The 16,786-nt window shown below is 43.0% G+C and overlaps 1 protein-coding gene across 9 annotated transcripts in view; it reads left to right on the top strand.

The window, feature by feature from the left end:
* LOC103115865 (histone-lysine N-methyltransferase EHMT1) overlaps positions 1-16,786 on the top strand; it is a 130,960-nt gene that overhangs the window by 8,791 nt on the left and 105,383 nt on the right. For 7 of the 9 annotated variants that reach the window (XM_060184419.1, XM_060184416.1, XM_060184412.1 and 4 more), the window contains exon 2: positions 7,579-7,691. The exons of the other annotated variants lie outside the window; for them this stretch is intronic. The gene's annotated coding sequence lies outside the window, so the exon portion shown is untranslated. The remainder of the gene's footprint in view (positions 1-7,578; positions 7,692-16,786) is intronic. 9 annotated transcript variants of the gene reach the window in all.

The raw sequence follows: 16,786 nt of genomic DNA, 5'->3' as shown, positions 1-16,786 counted from the left end.
CAACTCCAAGGACTCAAATGGGGGAGGCAGAAGAGGAAGGGGGTGCTGGGGACCCAGTGCCCTATGGTAAAGGAGGATGACAATCTGATGAGGAGTGAGGTGTGCTCACTCTTGTCTTGGAGAGGTGAAACTGGACCCCATGTGATGACAAAGCCTTTAAATTAGCATTTAGCCAACAAAGTGATTTGGTTAAATTCTTTTAGCAAGATTATGTGGTAACTGGTGGTGTGTGTGTGTGTGTGTGTGTGTGTGTGTGTGTGTGTTTTTTTTACTCCACTCATGAGTCTGATCATTTTGCTTTGTGATGTTGACAATTGTTGATATTCATTTCCCAGAACTATTGACTCATCTGGGGTTGCAAAATAGCAGTCTTTCTTCATTTATTAACCGAAGTGCTTCACAGTAACTCCAGGGTTACTGTGAAGTATAAGGCATAAAGGTGGGGGTGGGTGGGCATGGGACCTGCCCTCCTTGGAAGCGCTGCCCTAAGCCAAGGTCTCAAGGCACTCTGTCCTGTCAATTTGAAAATTGTTTACTAAGTTGGTTGTTAAGATGATTAAAAAAATTTTTTTAAATATTTATTTATTTTCCCATTTGTTGCCCTTGTTCTTTCATTGTTGTTGTAGTTATTGCTGTTGTTATTGATGTTTTTGTTAGACAGGTTAGAGAGAAATGGAGAGAGGAAGGGAAGACAGAGGGAGAGAGAAAGACAGACACCTGCAGACCTGCTTCACTGCCTGTGAAGCGACTCCCCTGCAGGTGGGGAGCTGGGGGCTCGAACCAGGATCCTTAAGCTGGTCCTTGAGCTTTGCGCCATGTGGTTAAGATTATTTCTATCCTTGGAGTTTAGGTCATCCCGCCTCCCCATCAGATTCCAAGGCTAGCATTTAGGCTGGAGCATCTAGCAGTTTGCCTGTGTTTTGTGAACTCCTAAACACTAGGGTGAAACAAAGTGCAGCTTGTTACAGAGGCTAGTGAGGGACCAAGTCTTTTACTTTCCTCCTCTTTGAGCAGTGATTCTGTCATATCTGTCACCATATATTAACCAGATTCAGTAATAAGACATTCAACCAAAGCATGAAAACATTTTTGGAATACTTACTTTTATGTGAAGCAGGTACAAAAAAGTGGGTATGTCTAATTATGTACCCGTCCCAGTACCTAGATCCAGTAGGGAACTTTACCAGAACTACAGGCTTCCCTCGAGTCCCTTCTAATCTGTCTTGTACTTCCTCAAGGGTAACTGCTGTCCTGTTTCTGAGTTTTACATCAGGCACAGCCTGTAGTATACACTCAATTCAGCATTGTGTTTCTATGCCTCATTCATGTTGCTGTATACTGTGGTAGTTTGTCCATTCTTTTTACTGTAAACTATTCAGTTATCCGATTATGTCATAGTTTTTTAAATTGTACTGTATGGTTTCCAGCCTGGGAGTGTTAGAATGATGTGAACATTCTATTAATAGTCTATTTAAAAGACTTGGTGCATGAGAGAGAAAGAGAGGGGGCCCGGTGGTGGCACACCTGGTTGAGTGCATATCTTACAGTGCTCAAGGAGAACAGGGTTTGATTCCCTGGTCTCCACCTGCAGGGGGAAAGCTTTATGAGTTGTGAAGCAGGGCTGCAGGTGTCTCTCTGTCTCTCTCCCTATCACCCTCTTCCCTCTTGATTTCTGGCCATCTCTATCTAGTAAATAAAGATTTTTTAAAAAGAAGAAATTAAAAAGGGGGGGAGATGGAGATTTTGAAGCCAGAGTATCTAAGCCCAGTTATTTTTTTCTTTCTTTTTTTTATTATTTATTTATTTTTGTCTCAGGGTTATTGCTGGGGCTCAGTGCCTGCACCAAGAATCCATTGCTCCTGGAGGCATTTTTTTCCCCTTTTGTTGCCCTTGTTTTATCGTTGTTGTGATTATTATTGTTGTTATTGATGTCATTGTTGTTGGATAGGACAGAGAGAAATCAAGAGAGGAGGGGAGACAGAAGGGGAAAGATAGATACCTGCAGACCTGCTTCACTGCTTGTGAAGTGACCCCCCTGTAGTTGGGGAGCCGGGGGCTTGAACCAGGATCCTTACGCCGGTCTTTGCACTTTGCACCATGTGCACTTAACCCACTGTGCTACCACCCGACCCCCCCTAAGCCCAGTTCTTTACAGTTGAGCCATCGCCTCAGTCATGCTATGGAGGCACTGTGGATTAGACCGAGGCCTCATCTGTGATAGGCAGGTGCGCTGCTGTTCTGCTGTCTTCCTGTGTGTCTTCTAATGAACATAAGGACATGTTTCTGTTGATCTGCACTCAAGGAGTGGGAATGTTTAGTCATGTAATGTCCATGTATATCCATATTGGTTGTACCACATCACAAATGTAAGAAATCAGTAGTTGCTCTGAATCATTGCTAACACTTAAATACTGTTTTGTCTTTTTTAATTGATTTAATTATGATCGACAAGTCTGTTGTATAAGAGGAGTACAATTCCACACAATTCCCACCACCAGAGTTCAGCATTGTTTTGTCTTTTTTAAGCAATTCCAGTAGGTTTGCTTTAATTTGCATATCCCTGATGACTAGGCTAATGATATTATGTGCTAGTATGTTTTTTGGTCATCTTGGGTAGCCACTTTTGGGCTCTACATATTCAAACATTTGTATTTGGGGAGAGGGCATTTTCTATTCCATTATGTGGGTGAATAATTTTCCATTTTATGCATAGTTTATCCATTTATTAGTTTTTGCTTTTTTGAGATTATGAGTAGTGCTGCCATGAACATTTGTGATCAAGTTTTTGTATAGGCATATGCTGCCGTTTCTCTTGGATATATGCCTAGGAGTCAAATTGCAGGGCATATGGTAGGAATTCTCTGCTTAGGAATTGCTAGACTGTTTTCCACAGCAGTGTGGCTCTTCTACCTGTAAAGTATGAGGACTCCAGTTGTTGACAGTACTTGCTATTAATTGTCTTTTCATTTTATCCATTCTTTTTAAAAAAATATTTATTTATTTATTCCCTTTTGTTGCCCTTGCTGTTTTTTTATTGTTATAGTCATTATTATTATTGATGTCATCATTGTTGTTGGATAGGACAGAGAGAAATGGAGAAAGGAGGGGAAGACAGAGAGGGGGAGAGAAAGATAGACACTTGCAGGTCAACTTCACCGCCTGCGAAGTGACTCCTGCAGGTGGGGAGCCGGGGGCTCGAACTGGGATCCTTACACAGATCCTTGCGCTTTGCGCCACGTGCGCTTAACCCGCTGTGCTACTGCCTGACTCCCCATTTTATCCATTCTTTAAAAAAAAATTACTTATTAACGAGAGAGGACGAACCAGAGCATCACTCTGGCATATGCAATACCAGAGCTTGAACTCAGGGCCTTATGCTCACAAGTCCAATGTCTTATTACTCACTGTGCTGCCCTGTGGGCTATTGTTTTAGTTATCCTGTTGGATGTGAAGTGGCTTTTTGTGGTTTGGATTTGGATTTCCTTCTGTAACAACTGAGCATGCTAAGAAATTTTCATGTACTTATTGATCATTCATATAGCTTATTTATGGAAACAGCAATAGAAATTCCTTGTGCATTTTAGTTAGTTTTTTTGTTGATGAATTGTGAAAGTTTTTTATATATCCAAAATCATAAACACAAACTACAGTGAACTGATTAGATACTTCCCTCATTCTGTAAGTTGTCATTAAAAGGGGGGGGGGGTGCTGGGTGGTGGCGCACCTGGTTAAGGACACATGCTACGATGTGCAAGGTCCCGGGTTCGAGTCTCCGGTCCCCATGGAAAGCTTTGTAAGTGGTGAAGCAAGGTTGCAAGTCTCTCTCTCTCTCTTTCCCTCTCCCTCTCCTCCTCCTCTCTCTCTTCCTGCCTCTCAACTTCTGGCTGTCTCTATCCAGTAAATAAAGATAAAAAAACAACAACAACTGGGGGTCAGCACCTGGTTAAGTTCACTAATAATCATACACAAGGATCCAGGTTCAGGCCCTCGTTCCCCACCTGGGGGGTGCTTCATGAGTGGTGAAGCAGGTCTGCATATGTCTTTCTCTACCTTTTTATTGCCCCTCCTCTCAATTTCTCTCTGTCCCATCAAGTATAACAGAAAGGAAAAGACAAGGGGGGGGGGGGGGGAGCGATAGCCACCAGGAGTGGTGGATTCTTAGTGTTGGCACCAAGGCCCAGCGATAACCATGGTGACCAAAACAAAACCCCTTATTTTATTTCGTGAGATAGAGGCCAGGCATAGCACAGGCAGACTTGGTGCTGGCAAGCCTGGGGCCTCAAGCAAGTGCCTGCAGGCCTTGCCCTCTGCTGTTGGACCACTTCCCAGGTGCCTTCCTTTGCTAGAGACCTTTCTTTCTCCATGGAGGAGGGCCTTTCACATGCACAGTTTCACTGTTTTGAGCCACAGAACAGTACAGGAGAGAAAGGGAGTGACAACACTGATGCTTCCTCCAGTGCCATCCCACCTCCCATGTGGTGCTAAAGCTCAGACCTGGAAAGGTACCCTGCCCAATGAGCTGTCTCTTTAGCCCCTCTCCTTATTTATTGTTAATGGGAGAGAGAGAGCTGCTCAACTTGGCTCTGGCATAGTTGATGGTGCCGGGGATCAAACCTGGGCCCTCAGACATGGGAGTCCTGTGCTCTAAAGGAGCTATCCCTAGCTCACTCCTTTTTGGCTGTTATTGGAAACAGAGATGCTTTACATTTTGATGACGTTAAATTTGCTGTCTTTTCTTGTGTTTTGGGTATCATAGTTAATGATCTGTTGCAAAATCCAGTATCATGAAGTCATCTCTGTAGTATTTCCTCAGAGTTTTAGTTTTTATATTTTGATCTGTATTGGGTGTGGTGGTGAAAGTTCTAGCAGGATTTTTGTTTTGTAGACACATGTAAATGGTTGAGCTGCCTAGAGGAACTGCATTGGGGTCTGTTCCCCATATTATGTCAAGTGTCATCAGTAGGTGAACAAGGTTGTTTTTTCCAGAAATGAGACTTGTGTGAGTGGATAGCCCTATCATTGGCTCCTACAAGAACCCATTTGTGTTGGGACTCAGTGTAATAATGACTGATAACATCTGGTGATTATTTCTTCAGTGCATGTTACGAATCAAGTGCATTACTAAGTGATTTCTGTGGGTTTTTACATTGAGTCCTTCAACAGCTCTACTAGGGGAGGTTTTTATCTCACTTTTCCCATTTCTCTTAAGAGGAAAGGGAGCTGAAGGGAGCCTTGCCTATGTTTTCAGATAGGCAGTCCAAAGTTTAGACCACAGGTGAGCAATAATAAACCCCTGTAAGTCAAAGAAGCAGCTAAATACCAGCTTCTGACCCAGAACTGCCTTGGCTGCAAACTGAGGGTAGAGGGAGGAGGCTGATTGATCCCTGAGTACTGATGTGTCTGTCATCTCCCCGCTGTGTGCTCCAGCAAGCCCTTCTGTCTGCTCCACACCAAATCCTCTCCCTGCCTTCGCACAGCTGGCAGCACGCACCCTTGTGCCCCTCACCCCCTAGTCTCACTGTCTGTGTTTCAGATCAGATTGTCTGTGAGATATGTGTGTGTGAGAGACACAGGTGGACTTCTGGTCTCTTTCTTCTTTGCTGAGTCTGCGGGGGTGAGAGCACTTTGCTGAGAGGTACAGGTTGGACAGGCCTGAAAGAAAACTTATAGTTTCAAACAACTCTAATTCTTGGGGGCTCCTTCAGTGTGGTGGCTGGGCTTAAACTTAGGAAAGACCTACAGCACTTGACTGCTCCTAAAGCTTCCTCTACACAAGTGCTCCCATGTTGTGCCTGGGAGCTTGAACATGGGTCTTCACACATCATGAAATGTGCAGCCTGCTGGACAAGCCTCCTGGCCCCTGCTTCAGTTATTTTAAGAGTTGCCTTATATTGATGTGCTTTAATTTGTCAGCAGTTTTCAGTGTATGCATACTCTTTGGTGACACAATGAAGGTAGAACTTTTTGGAATGCGTTTAAAGATTGAGAGCAAAACTTTAGGGAAATACTTATTTACATGGTGAGAGAGGTTATTGCTCCATTATCTGCATGTTCCATTTGTCTTTTGTCTTTGTTGGTCTTGTGTGGTGCCAGGAATCTAATCCAGGTGAGACCGATGCCATAGGGGAATCACTTGGCCAGGGCACAGTTGAGATGTAGGGGACAAGGATGAAGCGAGGAGATACAGCATGTCAGACTTCACATGGACAGGGTTTGCTGGACAGTGGGCTGCTCTGGCTGCTGTGCAGGGCAGGGAGGGGTAGGAAGACTTCTTAGAAGAGCAAGGTGTCCTAGTGTGCAGAAGGAGCCCAGGTGAGCACAAGAACAGCCAGGGCAACAGCACTGACTAGGCTCTGGACATAAGTTTGAAGGAAGAACAAAGAATGACAGTTGAAAAAAAAAAAAAAGAATGACAGTTGAGTGGAAGAAATGGATGCCTAAAAGAATACAGGTGCCTGGTAGACCTTTGGGCATAAATGTTGACTAGGAAAGTATGTTGACAGTGTTCAAAGGAGAGGTCAGCATTGGAGTGGGAGGTGTGCTGTGGAGCTGTGCCCCTGTAATCTTATACTCTTGTTAACCATTATGAAACCACTAATAAAACTATATGAAGAGAAATCAAGCTGCACTGCTACAGAAGAGGTCTATGGGGTGAGACCCCAAAGATTGCAGTTTGAGGGGTCCTCGGGTAAGCAGCAGAGGAGACAGAAGTAGATGGAAAACTAACACTTGAGGGAAGTGCAGCATGAACACAGGAACCATCCACTCTGTTGGAGGCTAAAGGTGTGGAGCTGGAAGCAGAACTCGCCCTAGAGCTTGGCAATGTGGAACTTCCCGGGAACCTCAGAAGCCACTTTTATAGCTTTATCTAGTTTAATTTTTGCAGTGCCTATATGCTCGCTCTCTCTTTTTAAAAATATTTATTTATCCCCTTTTGTTGCCCTTGCTTTATTGTTGTAGTAGTTGATGTCATTGTTGGATAGGACATGGAGAAATGGAGAGAGGAGGGAAAAACGGGGGGAAGAGAAAGAGACACCTGCACACCTGCTTCACTGCCTGTGAATCGACTCCCCTGCACGTGGGGAGCCGGAGGCTTGAACTGGGATCCTTACGCCAGTCCTTGTGCTTTTGCACCACCTATGCTTAACCCGCTGTGCTACTGCCTGCCTCCTCCTATATGCTCTCTTAACAGTTAGTGCTTTGCCCATCTAACTGGTGAATTTAGAGCTAGTTCAGCCCAGGCCCATATGGGAGGGTGCTGTGGAAGGACATTTCCATGGCGAGGAGAAATCACAGAGACAGTGGTGGAAAGAATGAACCCTTCTGTCATGACTCTAGAAAAACGCAAATGTGACAGCCCCAAGGCATAGTTCTGAAGGGTTGGGGAGCACAGAATTGGAAGGGCCCCTGTAAGGAGGCGCACCTGCTCCTGACTAGAGGGGTAGCATCCTCTGCTTAGTTTTGAGAGACACAGAAGGTGGTGTGTGAATCAGCCTCATGAGTTGAGATTAAGCTGAATGGTTAAGGATGTTAATATTTGGAATCTACTTTTTTGTAAATGTTTCATCATTTTCCTAGGGCAAAGTGCCAGGAAGGACAAGGAACTCGCTGAGGCTAGAGGTCCCACTGAAGGGTCTTGTTGTCATCCTAAGGAAGACTGGAGGGGCTTTCAGAAGGGGAGCAGCAGTCAGGTTTGTGTATTAGCAAGATCTTGAAGGTCTTTTGACTGTTATGTGAGAAACAGGTTCTGGAAAGTGTCACATTGCCAGGTATAGCAGTAGAGAAGGTAAGGCCTAGTCCCTGTGATAGATGGCCTGTTTGATAAGACACATCCAGAGGGCTGGGAGGGTGAGTCCTGTGGGCCAGATGCTGGGTTCTGGTTGCAGGGTGGGGAGTAGTGCCATTCACTGAGGTTCAGGTTGACTTTTCCCTCAGAGGAAGCAACTTTTTGCAAAGTGCAATAGTATATACTCTAGACTTTGCTCCAAGAAGTCAAATCAAGTGTTAGGGCTCAACAATTTATTTATGGATAAAAGTCAAAATGGAATATTAATGATTGCTTTTTGTAGGGGAGTCCAGCTATTTCTTTAAGTCAAAAGAAAGGAATTTTGGGAGGGATAACATTTTGCTTAGTTGGTGTTCAGTTAATGTTCCCTGCCATCAGAATCTGCTGGAGCAGCCATGAGGTTATAAAGTAGTTAAAGCATTTGCCCGCATACATGAGTCCCAGGTTTGATTCCTGCCACTACACATGATGGGAATGGTGACTCATATGAGTCTTGAGAAATTCTTTTTTTTTTTTTTTTGTTTAATATTTTATTCTTTTTTTTTTTTTTTTTATTTAAGAAAGGATTAATTAACAAAACCATAGGGTAGGAGGGGTACAACTCCACACAATTCCCACCGCCCAATCTCCATATCCCACCCCCTCCCGAGTCTTGAGAAATTCTAAGACTGGCAGATAACTAACCTGATAGGGTGTGAGGCATGAAGTCCCGGGTTCAAACCCTAGCACCTCATAGAAGCACCACAACAATGGGGGAATCCCAACAGAAGGCAGAGAAGTACTTTCGTGTCTTTCTAGCTCTCTTTTTGTCTCTCTGAAATAAAAAGAATGGAAAAATTGGAGTAGTGCCAGAAGCAATGGAATCAAACATGCAGGGTCTAGTGTACTGAGAGAGGGAGGGGCATTACTGGAAATGTTTATCTGTTAATACAGAAGGAGGTTTTTTGTATTTCATCTTTGAAAATATCTTGACACTGGTAAGTATGCCAAATCCTGGTGTTGAGTTTAGGAAAGTGCTCTCAAATAAATAAATAAATAAAATGTAATTTACATACCTTAAAATTCACATCTTTAAAATACACAATTTTGTATTTTTCTTCATACTTGGGATTGTGCAGCCACAAACACTCTCTAATTCTAGAACATTTCCATCTTCCTGAAAAGAAACCTGTACCCATTAGCAGTCATTCTCTATTCCTTCCCCATCACGCCCAGCAAACATTGAGCATCTCCCCCTCCCCCCAAAAAAAATTATCACTAAGACTTCAGTGCATCAGGCCAGTTTTTCAGATAAAGAAGAAAGACACCACTACACCAAAGTGTCTTCCAGTTTAGTGGGGACCTGGCTCACACACATGGCAAAGCAAGCCAAGTTGAACTATTTTGCCAGCAGTGATCAACTTTCTGTCTCTGGCTTTACCACTTCTGGATATTTCATGTAATGGAACCATACAGCAAGTAGCCTTTTGCAATTTTATTTCATCTAGTGTTTTCCTGCCTGCCTCCCTTCTGTCTATTGTCCCATGAGAGAGAGTAATAGAACCAGAGCATTGTTCTGGCTCATGTGATGTATTCATGTGATGAATTCAGGCCCTCATGCTTTTAATTACAGAGCTGTAGCCACTGCACCACCTTGAAGGCTATAAAGTTTTTAAGGGTCATCTGTGTGTTAGTGTGGCTCTTCTTCTTCTTCTTCTTCTTCTTCTTCTTCTTCTTCTCCTCCTCCTCCTCCTCCTCCTCCTCCTCCTCCTCCTCCTCCTTCTTCTTCTTCTCCTTCTCCTCCTTCTCCTTCTCCTTCTCCTCCTTCTCCTCCTTCTCCTCCTCCTCCTCCTCCTCCTTCTTCTTCTTCTTCTCCTTCTCCTCCTTCTCCTTCTCCTTCTCCTCCTTCTCCTCCTTCTCCTCCTTCTCCTCCTCCTCCTTCTTCTTCTTCTTCCTTTCCCTCTTTCCCCTTTCTGCTGTTGCTGAGGACTCATTGCTATGGGTCAACTTTATCACATACTTATTGATAAAAGTCAAAATGAAATGTTAATGATTGCTTTTTGTAGGGGAGTCCAGCTATTTCTTCTATCACATAGAAAGAGAGGGAAAGCTACCACAGTACTGAGACTTCCTGTAGAGCAGTAGAGCAGGTATACTACTCAGCTGAGCTGTCTCACTGGCTACGGAAGAAGGGCAAACACTAGAAGAAGAAGAAGAACTGGCCTTCGTGTGGCTTTTTTATAACTAACATTTTATTGTGTGGAGATAGTGCATTTTGTTTATCTGTTTGTCAGTAGATGTGAGCATTTGGGTAAATTCCATATTTGGGCCATTATAAATTATGCTGCTGTGAATACATATTTTGAATACATATCTGAATACATATTTTTGTGTGGTGCTGCAAAGGGGAAGCTTCATGAGTGGTGAAGTAGTGCTGAAGGTATCTCTCTGTTTCTGTCTCCCGCTCTACCTTCCCCTCTCCCCCAATTTCTGTCCTATCAAATAAAAGGGGGGAAAATCTAGTTTCTCCAATCCTTATCAACACACTCATCATTGTCTCACTGTGGTTTGATTTATATTTTAATGTCATCAGTGATATTGAGCATTTTATAAGCTTATAGCTCATAGGCAGTATTTTTTTTTGCCTCCAGAGTTATCAACACTATGAACCCACTGCTCCCAGTGGTCAATTTTTTTTCATTTTATTGAACAGGACAGAGAGAAATTGAGAGAGGAGAGGGAGACAGAGAAGGAAAAGTGAAAGACACCTGCAGAACTGCTTCACCACTCATGAAGCTTCCCAGCTGCAAGTGGGGAGCAGGGGCTCAAACACTGATCCTTCGCGGCTCCTTGTACTTAGTACTATGTGCACTTAACTGGGTGCATGCCCCCCCCAGGTAGTAGCTTATTTAGAGGAATTTCTTCTAGTTCTTTGCCCCTTAATTTGCTTTACATTATTGAATTTTAAGAAATCTTTACATATTTTACATACAAATCTCTTGTTATGATGTGCAAAGTTTTCTCATTCTGTGGGTTCTCTTTACTTCCTGTTAAAAAGATTTACTGAGTGGGTGAGGGTGAGACTGCAGTGTATGTAGGGCAGGGATTGAGTTAGTGAGCTCATACATGCAATGTCTAAACTTTACCCACTGAACCTCCTCTTGGACTGAAATCAATTTCTTTAAAAAAATTTTTTTATACATTATTTTAAATGAGTGAGAGAGATACCAGAGTACTTACTGATCAGCTCTGGTTTATGGTGGTATTGAGCTTGGGACTTCAGAGCCGTAGGCATGAAAGTTTTGCAGACTCAATATGCTGTCTCTCCTGCCCAGATGAGTGAAATTTAAGAATTAGTCTTGAAATTATTTAGAGCAAGTCCTCTGAATATTTGTTGTTTTACTTTTTCTCCAAAAAAATTTTTTTTAAATTTATTAAGTTTTTATTTATTTATTTATTTATTTATTTATTTTCCTTTTTGTTGCCCTTGTTGTTTAACATTGTTGTGGTTATTAATGTCGTTGTTGTTGAATAGGACAGAGAGAAATGGAGAGAGGAGGGGAAGACAGAGAGGAGGAGAGAAAGACAGACACCTGCAGACCTGCTTCACTGCTTGTGAAGTGACTCCCCTGCAGGTGGGGAGCCGGGGGCTCGAACTGGGATCCTTACGCAGGTCCTGGCGATTTGTGCCACGTGCGCTTAACCCGCTGCACCACCGCCCGACTCCCTCTCCAAAAATTTTTGGACTGTTTTAATTCCCTTGCCTTTTCATGTAAGTTTCAGGATCACTTTATCTATATCTAGAAAATAACATACTAGGAGATTAACTGGGTCACATTAAGTTTCTAAACAATTTATGAATAATTAACATTGTAACTATGCAGTCTTCTAATTCATTAGTGTAGCATATCATTAAAAATTTTTTTTTAATTTATAATAAGGAAACATTGACTAAACCATAGGATAACGGGTAAAGCTCCACACAATTCCCACCACCAGAACTCTGTATCCCATCCCCTCCCCTGATAGCTTTTCTATTCTTTATCCCTCTGGGAGTATGGACCCAAGGTCACTGTGGGATACAGAAGGTAGGAGGTCTGGCTTCTGTAATTGCTTCCCTACTGAACATGGGCGTTGACAGGTCGATCCATACTCCCAGCCTGTCTTTGTCTTTCCCTAGTGGGGGAGGGTTCTGGGGAGGCTGAGCTCCAGGACACATTGGTGGGGTTAGCATATCGTTTTTTAAGGAGCTTTTATTGCACTTATTAACAGGCAAGTGAGGGTCCCAGCTCTTTCTCTTTTAACCTTTGACCTGCCCTCCTTTATGTTTCAATGCTGGTGAGTTTCAGAACAAATGCCCAACATAAACAATAGTTGTCAGATAGACCTAAAAATATACCTTGAGTCTGTTCTTGTAGTTCACTAGACTTTTCCAGCTGCTAAATCCACATATAACACCTCTCACCACACATACAGAATTATTTAAATTGAAGATTTTCATTATAGTTGTGGCTTCCCTGAGAGTTTCTTATGATGATGTCCAGTTAAAAGTCATCACAGCTTCTCTTAAGGTCATGCCTTCTTGGATCCACATCCAGGACCCAGCACCCTGACATGCTGGAGCAGGCCTGGTTTGTAGAGACCCTGCTCTCATGACGGATTTTCACTGGTTGTCAGGGACACTTCCTACCCTGCCTTTTTCCTTCAGTCTGGTGTTGGTATCGGGCAGTTCTCCCAGTCTTTCCTTCCTCTGTCCCTGTTTCTTTTTCACACACTTTTCCCAATGAAATCGTTGCACTTTTGGTTCTGTCTCAACACACTGTTTTTCAGAATATCCAACCAACAGTGTTAATAGACTGAATCTATTTTGCATGGAGTGATTTGATGATTTCGAAAGGCACAGAGAGTTTCACAAATGGCTTCTTTAAGAAATGAACATCCAGTTACAAACCCGATTCAGTCAGTAAAATGGTGGGCCAGTGACAGGTTTACACTGGAGCCAGGCACAAACTCTTGGGACCTGGGGCTGTGTTTTATCAAATATTTATTAGTGAAAGAGGAACAGAACTACAATATCACTCTAGCATAAACACACATACAACTGTGTTTTCTTTTTTTAAATTTATTTTCCCCTTTTTGTTGCCCTTGTTGTTTTACAACTGTGTTTTCTGTGCAGAGCTACCACCCTAGGCAGTCTTTTTACTTTCTTTTTTTAAATTTTATATTTATTTGTTTCCCCTTTTGTTTCCCTTTTTTTAATTGTTGTTGTAGTTGTTGTTGTTATTGATGTCGTCATTGTTAGATAGGATAGAGAGAAATGGAGAGAGATGGGGAAGACGGGGAGAGAAAGACAGACACCCGCAGACCTGCTTCACCACCTGTGAAGTGACTCCCCTGCAGGTGGGGAGCTGGGGGCTCGGACTGGGATCCTTATGCCAGTCCTTGCACTTTGTGGTCTTTTTACTTTCTAATTTTAACTTAATTTTTTTTTGGAGGGGAAGTGGTGCATCTGGTTAAACACACAAGGATCCGGATTCAAACCCCTGGTTTCTGTCTGCAAGGGGAATTTTTTTTTTTAAAGATTTTATTTATTTATGAAAAAGGAGGAGAGAGAAAGAACCAGACATCACTTTGGCACAAGTGCCGCTGGAGACCGAACTCAGGACCCTATGCTTGAGAGTCCAAAGCTGTATCACTGTGCCACCTCCCAGACCACCAGGGGGAATGTTTCATAAGTGGTAAAGCAGTGCAGCAGCTACTGCGTGCCCTCCCTCCCTATCTCCTCCCTCACGTTTCTATCCAATAAATATGTATATATTTTTTAATTTTAAGTTTCTTATTGTAGAGAGGATGAAGAAAGAGACACCCAGAAGCTGGACCATGACTCAGCTCTCACTTATGGTGGTGCCAGGGATTGAACGTGGGTCCTCTGAGTCCCCGGACATGAAAGTTTCTTGGACAAACCACTGTTCTATCTCCCCAGCCCAGTCTCAACTTTTCTTTTGTTGTTGTTGCCAGGACTTCACTGCTATTTCCACACTTTTTCAGATAGAGAGGAAAGAAGGAAAGACACCACAGCACCAAAGCTTCCTCCAGTGTGGTGGAGACTGGCTTAAACCTGGCTGTCACATATGTGCTTGAACCCCATCCTTTCATGTGGCAATGTGTACACTCTACCAGGTGAGCCACATGCTGTCTTGGTTATTGTATTTATGTAATAAGTAAAATTTTAAAAAGTGGGTTGCTGGGGGGGGGGTGGCTGGGTGGGTAAAGCTTGAGTTTAAACCCTGAGGGCCTGGGTTTGATCTCTGCTACTTATATACCACAGGGGAGTCTCTAGTCTCTCTCACACAGTAAGTAAATTAATACACCTTTAAAATATAAAAGAATATGCCCCCTGTATCCTCTATTCCCTCTGCTGCCTGGCCACAGCCTCTGCTGAGACCAAAATAGCTAAGAAACCTGCCCTGGCAAAGCAGCCAGTACTGGTCTGTTCCTTCACCAGTGCATCCTTGCTCTAATTCTGTCCCCATACCAAGCCTGTAGTCGTGACTGACACCCTGTATCTACATTGCCCCTTGGAGATGATGTGCCGAGTTGCGCCCTGGGACCACAGCTCCAGGGATCTGGAGAAACTGTAAGCACTCTCATTGACAAGCAGGGCTCCTGTTATAGGGACCCAATAAAAATGTGAAAGTTACTAGTGTGTGTCGTGACCTGAGTTTGAGTCCTCATTCATCACATAGGGACACTATACAAAGGGGAAACTTTATGAGCAGTACTGTGCTCTCTCTCTGTCTCTTTGTTTACTCTAAAAAATGAGAGAGTTTATTGGGAGTGGTGAGTTGTTCAGTCATGAAACCTCAGCAAAAAATCCTGACAAGCAAAATTAAAAGAGAAACAGAAAAGTGAAACCAAAAGGATAAAAAGTAAAAAAAGAGGAAGTGAGTCCTCCAGCTTTTTTTTTTTTTTTCTTTTTCTTTTTTCTTTTCTGTCTTCAGGGTTATTGCTGGGGCTTTGTGCCTGTACTATGAATCCACTGCTCCTGGAGGCCATTTTTCCCATAGAATAGGAAAGAGAGAAATTGAGAGAGATGGGGGGAGATAGAGAGGGAGAAAGACACTTGAAGATCTGCTTCACCACTTGTGAGGTGAGCCCCCTGCAGGTGGGGAGCCAGGGGCTTGAACCAGGATCCTTGTGTAGGTCTTTGTGCTTCATTTATACTGTGTGCACTTTATCCAGTGTGCTACTGCCCAAACCCCTGTTCTTCTTTTTCAGAATTGTGTAGATTCATTGGCGTTTCTTTCTTTGCCTCTTGTCTGATTGTTAACAAAAAGCCTCTGGGGAGAGTTGGGCAGGAGCGCAGCGGGTTAAGCGCACAAGGCGCAAAGCGCAAGGGCCAGCGTAAGGAACCCCTGGCTCCCCACCTGCAGGAGTTCGCTTCACAAGCGGTGAAGCAGGTCTGCAGGTGTCTATTTTTCTCTGTCTTCCCCATCTCTCTCCATTTCTCTCTGTCCTATCCAACAACAACAACAGCTATGACAACAATAACAACTACAACAAGCACAACAACAAGGGCAACAAAATGGGAAAAATAGCCTCCAGGAGCAGTGGATTCCTAGTGCAGGCACCAAGTCCCAGCAATAGCCCTGGAGGCAGAAAACAAAACAAACAAACAAACAAAAAAATCCTTGGGATTTTGATAGGGATTGCCTTGATATGTAGATCAGTTTGGCATATTGCCTTCTTAATATTAAGTCTTCCTATCCTTGAATGCAGGATGTGTTTCCGTTTAGTTGTCCTTAATTTAGTTTAACAATGATGTTAAGCACAAATCTTGTGCTTTGGTTAAATGTATCTCTTAAGTATTCTTTTTACTGCTTTTAATGGAATGGTTTTCTTTGTTTTTTTTTAAAAGTTTCATTTTAATTCATGTAAGGTAAAGAGTTTTGCCAGGGTGTGGGGAGAGAGAAATCACCAGTCTGCTCTGGTGTTTGGTATATATAGTGCTGGGCATCAAACCTGGGGCCTTATGCACATGAGTCCTGAACTCTGTTGAGCTTTTTCCTTGGTTGTGTGAGATTGGTTTTTGATTCATTGCTGGGGTTCACGGTTCACTACTACTGACTTTTTTTTGGTCTCTTTTATTATGATTTCATAATGATTTACAGTATTATAAGATTACTGGGTATAGTTCTATACTACATCCACCACCAAAGTTCTGTGACTAATTACCCCCCACCCATACAGATAACTGCCATCGCTCTCATAGGTCTTAGAAATATTTTGTTTGCTTGTTTTTGCAAGTTCATGTGTTTCAGTTCTCTATATTCCACACATGAGTGAAACCATTCAGAAGTTGTCTTTCACATTCTTATTTACTTCACTAAACATAATCACCTCCAGTTCCATCTGTTTGGTCTAGAAGGACACAGTATTATCTTTGTAAATAGCAGAGTAGTACTCCATTGAGTATATGCCCCTTAACTTCTTTATCCAGTCGTCTCTTGTTGGCATTTAGGTTGTTTCTACTCCTTGGCAATTGTGAATATGCAGAGATACATGTGTCCCTTTGAACCAGTGTTTTCATGCCCTTAGAATTATTGCCTATGAGTGGTACTGCAGGATCATAAGATACTTCTTTTTTTTTTTTTTTATCGCTGAGTAACATTCTGTTGAGTATATGTCCCATAACTTTTTTTTATATTTATTTTCCCTTTTGTTGCCCTTGTTGTTATTGATGTCGTGGTTGTTAGATAGGACAGAGAGAAATAGAGAGAGGAGGGGAAAACAGAGGGGGAGAGAGACACCTGCAGATCTGCCTCACCGCCTGTGAATCGACTCCCCTGCAGGTGGGGAGCCGGGGTTCGAACCGGGATCCTTATGCCAGTCCTTGTGCTTTGCGCCACCTGCGCTTAACCCGCTGCACTACAGCCCGACTCCCCGGTTGACAGCCTTTTCTCTTATCATGGTGCCTCAGGTCTCCATTGGATCTGATAAGAAAGTGGTTGTTGTATTATT

This window comes from Erinaceus europaeus, unplaced genomic scaffold (assembly GCF_950295315.1).
Source record: "Erinaceus europaeus unplaced genomic scaffold, mEriEur2.1 scaffold_314, whole genome shotgun sequence".
Lineage (NCBI taxonomy): Eukaryota > Metazoa > Chordata > Mammalia > Eulipotyphla > Erinaceidae > Erinaceus > Erinaceus europaeus.
Note: the sequence above shows the minus strand (reverse complement) of the source record. Positions and strands in the feature narration are given on the sequence as shown.